Genomic DNA, 7,595 nt, shown 5'->3' with positions numbered 1-7,595 from the left:
CATATAGCTGCTCATGTTTTATTCTTTAATTTTCTAGGATACATGTCAAGTGAGAGATTGCTAGGTCATGTGGTATTTCTATTCACATTTGTTTAAGGAAGTGCCATACTGTTTTAAATAGTGACTACACAATTGTGCAACCCCGCCAGCGATGTATGACGGTTCCAATCTCTCCATATCCCTTCCAATATTTATTATGTTTTGTTTTGTTTTAAAATATTCCTATTAATGCCAGGGTGAGGTGGTATCTCATTGTTTTAATTTGCGTTTTTCTTCTAGCTAGTGATCGTGAGCATGTTGGCCATCTGTATGTTATCTTTGGTTAATTATTTATGTCTTCTGCCTATTTTTAAATTGGACTGTTCATGTTTTTCTTATGTGCTGCAGTTTTGTATATATTTTAGAGATTGGGTATTTATTTGATATATCTTTATCTGAATGTCCGCTCCTCCCAAATCTATAGGTTCTCTTTTTACTCTTCGGAAATCCGTGGCTATGTAATAGGTTTTAGAATCAGGCAGTGAGAGGTCTCCTATTTTGTGTTTTAATAGTGTTTTACTTAAACATACCGGCATGAAGAAGGGAACCAATAAGGAGGTCTGCAGAGCTGGCTCTAATCCAAACTACATGGACACCACCACCCCCAGAAAATGCACTTCAGAGGACAGCACTGAAGCTACAGCTCAGGAAGAGGAGCCCATCTAATGAGAGCATACAGGAGCAAACAAAGAGGGAAGGAGAGAGAGTAGAACACATCCTGACCCAAGCCCTTTGGACAATATTCCTGTTCAGAGCAGCCAATGCATAGAGAGGACCATAGGACCGGCCCCATCACGAGAATGACGTCCCTCATTGTCCCGTAGTGCTACAGAGGGCAACACTGGAAATGTAGTGCAAGAATTGTACTCCATCTGACCCCACCACACCAGGGTAAAAACACTAAGGATGTGCAACAGAACAGCAATGGGAGCAAAGCAATGAAGTCCCCGGGGAATGCCAAAAATAGACTTTGGGGCCAGGGTGTGGTACCCCATCAGGCTCCACAAACAGATCAACAAACAATTTATAGGCTTTTCTTTTTTTGAAGTCGTTTTTTTTGTTGTTGTTGTTTTGTTTTGCTCTGTCTTGTTTTTGTGCTTATTATTGCCTCTGCATTTTATCTAGATAAGTGTGATAAATAATCCAGAGGAGAAAACAACAGGAGCGATGGTTCCCTGGGGGAAATGGGAGAGGGGGAGGAAGGGGAAAGGAAAGGGGTGTCAACAAACCCTGGGACAAGGGAACAACAAGTGACCTACAATCAATGATGAGGAGGGCATAGGATGCCTGGTGGGGCTTGATAAAGGGTAATGTAGCCGAGAGGAATTACTGAAACCCGAATGAAGGCTGAACATGATACTGGGACAAGAGGAAACTAAAAGGAAATAGAGGAAAGAACCAGGAGGCAAAGGACATTTACAGAGGTCTAAATACAGGCATGTATATATGTAAACATATTTTATATAAAATTAGGGAAATAGACCTATGTACATATTTTATATGTTAAGTAGGTAGCAGACGAACATTGGGCTTCTACTCAGGTGTTCCCTCAATGCAAGAACATTTTGTTCTAATAACCTGGCACTCTGTGATGCTCACCTTCCCTGATAAGATCGCTGACGACAAAGTAGGTGCATAAGCAAATGTGGTGAAGAAAGCTGATGGCTCCCATCTATGATAGCATCTGGGGTCTTAAAAGCTTGAAGATAAACAAGCAACTATCTAGCTGAGAAGCAACAAAGCTTACGTGGAAGAAGCACATCAGCCTGTTTTATCATGAGGTGTCGATGGGATTGGTATCAGGCATCAAAGACCCAGAACAAAAAATCACATCAATGTGAATGAGGAAGAGCACAGAGTGGAGACCCAAAGCCCATCTGTAGACAATTGGACATCCCCTGACAGAAGGGTCACCAGGAATAGATGAGCCAGTCAGGGTGCAGTACAACACCAATGAAACATACAACTTTCCTCTAGTTTTTTAATGCTTCCTCCCCCCGTCCCCCACTATCATGACCCAAATTCTACCATACAAATCTGGCTATATCAGAGCATGTACACTGGTACAGATAAGAGCTGGAAACACAGGATATCCAGGACAGATAAACCCTTCAGGACCAATAATGAGAGTAGTGAGACCAGGAGGGGAAGGGGAAGGTGGGAGGAGAAAGGAGGAACGAATCACAATGATCGACATATAACCCCCTCTCAGGGGGATGGACAACAGAAAAGTGGGTGAAGGGAGTGATCGCTGTAAGACATGAAAAAAAATTATAAACTATCAAGGGTTCATGAGGAAGGGAGGGAAAGAATGAGCTGATACCAAGGGCTCAAGTAGAAAGAAAATGTTTTTAAAATGATGATGGCAACCTATGTACAAATGTGCTTGACAACATGGATGTTTGCATGCATTGTGATAAGAGATGTACAATACATATTTCAATCTGACATAATTCAATCTATAACATTCATGAATAATCATCGCTGCCCTCATCTTACTCTATATGTTCAATCCCTTTATTTATTTTTATATTATAACAGCTTTAATGTAAATTAGATGGGAGATTATCTTTTAGCTCACAAATTTTGTTTTTTTAACTTTTTATTATGAATTAGGTGAAGGTTTACAGAGCAGATCATTGTTTTCATAATAAAAAATCCATACATTATTTTGTTTCAATTTATACATTGCAATCCTTTTGATGCATCATCACTCATCACAATTCCTCCCTGTGTTTCTTGTTTCCATTTTTCCTTCTTCCCTAATCCACTGAAATTTGTCCTTTGGTAGATATTGCCCATTAAAATATTACCAGTTTTGTATTCAGCACTTTAAACTACTAATCAATGCCTCCAATAGTTTGATATTTATCTGCTCCTTGATTTATCTTCTCCCTTTTTGTGTTAGTCCAGGTAGACTAGAGAAACAAATTTCATAGACACTCATATTCTTTCCAGAAAACAACCCAGTAAACCGCATGAACATGCCTGACCTCTGGCTAGCCAAAGAAGAAAAGCTATCATGAGGCAGTGGTCAAACAATGATCCACTCTCCATCTTTATGACTTGTGTCCCTAGTACCCCACTCTCAAGGCACCATAATGTGCTAGTCTGGGTTGACTACAGAAACAAATCCAGAGAGACCCTCATATGTGTATAAGAAAGAGCTTTAAAAAATGAGTAATTACACATTAAGAAAACATCCGAGCCCAGTCCAGATCAAGTCCATAAGCCCAATATTAGTCATTATGTCCAATACCAATCTATAATTCATCTTCAGACTCATGAAACACATGCAATGGTGCCAAATGCAGGAAGATCACAGGCCAGTGTGTGAGGAGTCTTGTGGATCCAGTAGTTGGTGTTGTAAGCATATCATCACTGTCAGGGGTCTCCTCGTGGCTCCTCCAGCTCGACTCTGGCTGCATCAGCTCAGCATAACTCCGTCCAGCTCATTGTCCATAGTGTCTCACAGGGAGTGTGTGTCCCGCCTCCAATGAGCTATTTATCTCCTTCGTACCTCAAAATGAGGTCAGCAAGATGTGGCCTGACTGACAGGCTAAACTCCACCCCTTCACTCTTAATCCTCTCAAATTGACAACATATTATATAACTACCACACTCTTGTGAAATCTTCCATTTCACCCACGTTAACACCTTATATCAATCTAACACATTTCTTTTTAAAATAGTTTTATTGTAATATACTTTATTTATCATAAAATTTAATCATTCAGTCATATTAAGATTTGTGCAATCATCACTATAATCAATTTCAGAATACTTTCTTCTCATACTCATTGTTGTTAGCTCCCTATTTTCTTCCATCGTCCCTTGCCAAGTTTCTGCCTCCATATACCTACCTATCTTGGATTTCATATACAGAAAATCATACAAAACACAAACAGGAAGTAAACAAACAAACAAATTAAAACCCAACAATGACTACACAAAACAGAAAAGCCTCTAATCAAAAACAAAGCAGAATTTAGAAAGTACCCAAATGACTCCACACAAAGACTGTTGGAAACACTTGAGAGGTTTAGTAAAGTGGCAGCATTCAAGATTAACAAGCAGAAATCAAATGGATTCCTGTATACCAGCAAAGAGAGTTCTGAAAAAGATTTTTTTAAAACACCATTTAAAATAGCCACATAAAAGTTGAAATACCTAGGAATATACCTAACCAAAGAAACAAAAACACCTGTACAAAGAAAACTACAGGACATTATTACAAGAAACCTACACAAATGGAAGGGTATCCTGTTCTCATGGGTAGGACTTAATATTGTGGATTGTGAAAATGGCAATATTACCTAAAGCAATCTACAAATACAAGACAATTCCAACACAAATCTCAACTTCATTCTTTGTTTAAACAGTCTTATTGGCACTTCAATTACTTATCATACAATTCAATAGTTCAATCATATAAAGAAGAATTGTATAATAATTACCACAATCAATTTTAGGACATTTGCTTCTTGTACTCATTTTTACTCGTGTAATTATTTTTTTTAATTATGGCAAATATATACACTACAAAACATTCTCCAATTCAGTAATTCCTATGTGTATAATTCAGTGCCATTGATTATACTCTTCATGTTGTATAACCATTATTGATATTCTTTTTCAAATTATTCCAACACCATTAACATAAACTCAATGCCCCTAAATAAAAACTCTTCCTCCTTCACCATGGTAACCATAGGTCAAGTTTGGTTCCTTTTTTCTTGCAGTTTTCTTAACATAGTCTTCCCATATCATACACTTCCATATTTAAATCGCTTTTGAAAAGAGTTGTATATACATCTTTACAATCAGTTCTAATTTTCCCTTCCCCCTCCCGCAATCATTGTTTGTTAACCAATTCTCCACACCCTTTCCCCAACTACATTCTTTAAACAAATTAAAAAGCTAATTACCAACTTCTTATGGAAAAGGAAGAGGCCCAAGCTAAGCAAAGAACTTTTCATAAGAAGAGAACAAAGTGGAGGGAAGAGTCAAGATGACATCCAGGTACAATCACCTGCCTGGTGTACCTATTTTTAGATCAGAAAATTAAGAAGTACAGAGGCCAATATTGGGAGTCTGGGTGCTAAAAATAGATTCAGTGTATTAGGGTGTCTGCTTCAGACCCACCCCCACCCCCCTGCAATAGGACTCTAATCCCCAGACACAGCCTAGGATTTTGCTGAGGGAGCAGGGCACTAATCCACCCAGTGAGAGAGTATTATTTATGCCTCCATAGAAATGGGAGTGTGAGTGCAGACTCCACCACTGTACGCCAAACTTTGAGGGTAATGTAACCACATGGAGCAACTCATGAACAGAGAGGTCTACAGGGCTGGCCCCAATCAGAGCCAAACTGACTCCCTCCACAGCAGTATGTGCTACAGAGGACAACACTAAACCTACAGGTTGGGGAGAGGAGCCCTCCTGCGCCGCCTACACGGAAGCAAATCAAGAAGGAAAAAGAGAGAGTGAGGAACTAGACCCCACATCGGCATACCAAGCTCTGAGGACGACCTCCCTACAGGAGTTGCTAAAGCCCAGAGACAACAGCTCGAGACATGATGTCCCCTTGCTGGAGCATACCAAGACAGAGGACAATACTGGGGACACACAGAAGGGAGTTAGTCTAGTCTAACACCTCCCCCTCTCCCCCAGTGGGGCAAGCCAAGAAGGGAACATGCAATGGGGGCAAAGCCACAAAGCCCCTGAGGATCCCCCAGAAGTGACTTCAGGGTAGCAGGGACAGTTCCTAGAACCCTCCAGGTCCTGTGGGGAGAGAGTCATAAAGTCATAGCAGACAGACCTGGAATTATGTGCGCTTTTTCATTTTTTCCCTAATTTTATTCAAGCTTTTGTTTTCTTTTTGTTGTGTCTCTGTTATTGTTGTCTTGCCTACCTATGAAAGATAGGCATAGAAAGCAAGCCCAAGAAGAAAGCAGGTGAACTGTGGGTTCCAGAGGGACTTGGGGGAAGAGGCGGTAGGGGAAGGGAGCGGTAAGCAAATAACGCCATAGACAGATGAACAACTAGGGAATTAAAATTAATAATGAGGAGGACATAGAGATTCTTGGGGTGTTGGAGCAACAGCAATCTAGCTGAGAGGAATTACTAAGAGGCTGAAGGGGGAGAGCTATGGTGGGGCAGGAGAAAAGTAAAAGGAAATAGAGGAAAGATCTAGGAAGCACAGCTATAGATAGACATATAAACATAGATGTGTACATATATAAATATATTAATTCATAAAAATAAAGGTATTGGCCTATGTACGTATACTCATATGGCAATGCATTGATGAAGTGGCCAGACATTGGGCCTCTGCTCTAGCCCTCCCTCAATGCAAGAACACTTTGTTCTAACAACCTGGCATTCTGTGATGCTCACTCCCCCAGTATAATCGCTGAAGACAAAGCGGGTGCATAAGCAAATGTGGTGAAGAAAGCTGATGATGCCTGGCTATCAAAAGATAAAGCGTCTGGGGTCCTAAAGACTTGAAGTTAACAAGCAGCTATCTAGCAGAGAAGCAACAAGCCCATATGGAAGATTGCACACCTGCTTGTTAGATCAGGAGATGTTGACGTGATCAGGTAACTGGCATCAGCGGACCCAAAACAAACAAACAAACAAATATTGTTGAGAACAAGGGGGCTCGGAACAGAGACCCCAAACCCATCTGTAGGCAATAGGACATCCCCTCACAAAAGGGTCATAAGAAAGGGATGAGTCAATCAGGACACAGTATAGCACCGATGAAACACACAATATTTCTCTGGTTCTTTGAGGCTTACTCACCCCTCATTATCATGACCCCTGTCTTGCCTTTCGGGTCTTACTAGAATGAAGCATGTACACAGGTACAGATAAGAGCTCATGACACATGGAATCCAGGTCAAATAAACCCCTCAGGGACAGAAATGGGAGTAGCGATACCAGGAAGGCAGGGGGAACGTGGGGGGAGAGGGAAGGAAGGGGGAACCAATTGAAATGATCGGCACATAATTCCCCCACCCAAGGTGAGAAATAACGGAAACATGGGTGAAGGGAGACATCAGTCAGTGGCAGATATGAAAATAATAATTTATAATTTATCAAGGGGTCGCCAGAGTAGGAGGGGGGCGGGAAGGGAGGGAAAAAAGGAACTGATATCAAGGGCTCAAATAGAAAGAAAAATGTCTAGAAAATGATGGCAACATATGTACAAATCTGCTTGATACAACTGATGTATGGATTGTTATAAGCGCTGTAAAAGCCCCCAATAAATTGATCTTTTAAAAAAAAAAAAAAAAAAAAATTAAAAGAGAGCAAAGTTGAATGTCTTTCACTACTTGACCTCAAAAGCTATTATACAGTCAACGTTGACAAAACAGCTTGGTACTGGTATAATGACATAGACCAATGGAACAGGATAGAAAACCCAGAAATAAAAGCATCCACTTAAAGACAACTGATTTTCGTCAAAGGACCAAAAACCATTAAATGGGAAAAGGACACCCTCTTCAAAAATAGTGCAGGACCATCAGGGAATCTTAATCTTCCCAGAT

Source organism: Echinops telfairi, unplaced genomic scaffold (assembly GCF_000313985.2).
Source record: "Echinops telfairi isolate 266 unplaced genomic scaffold, ASM31398v2 ScPeMD7_34;HRSCAF=130, whole genome shotgun sequence".
NCBI lineage: Eukaryota > Metazoa > Chordata > Mammalia > Afrosoricida > Tenrecidae > Echinops > Echinops telfairi.
Note: the sequence above shows the minus strand (reverse complement) of the source record.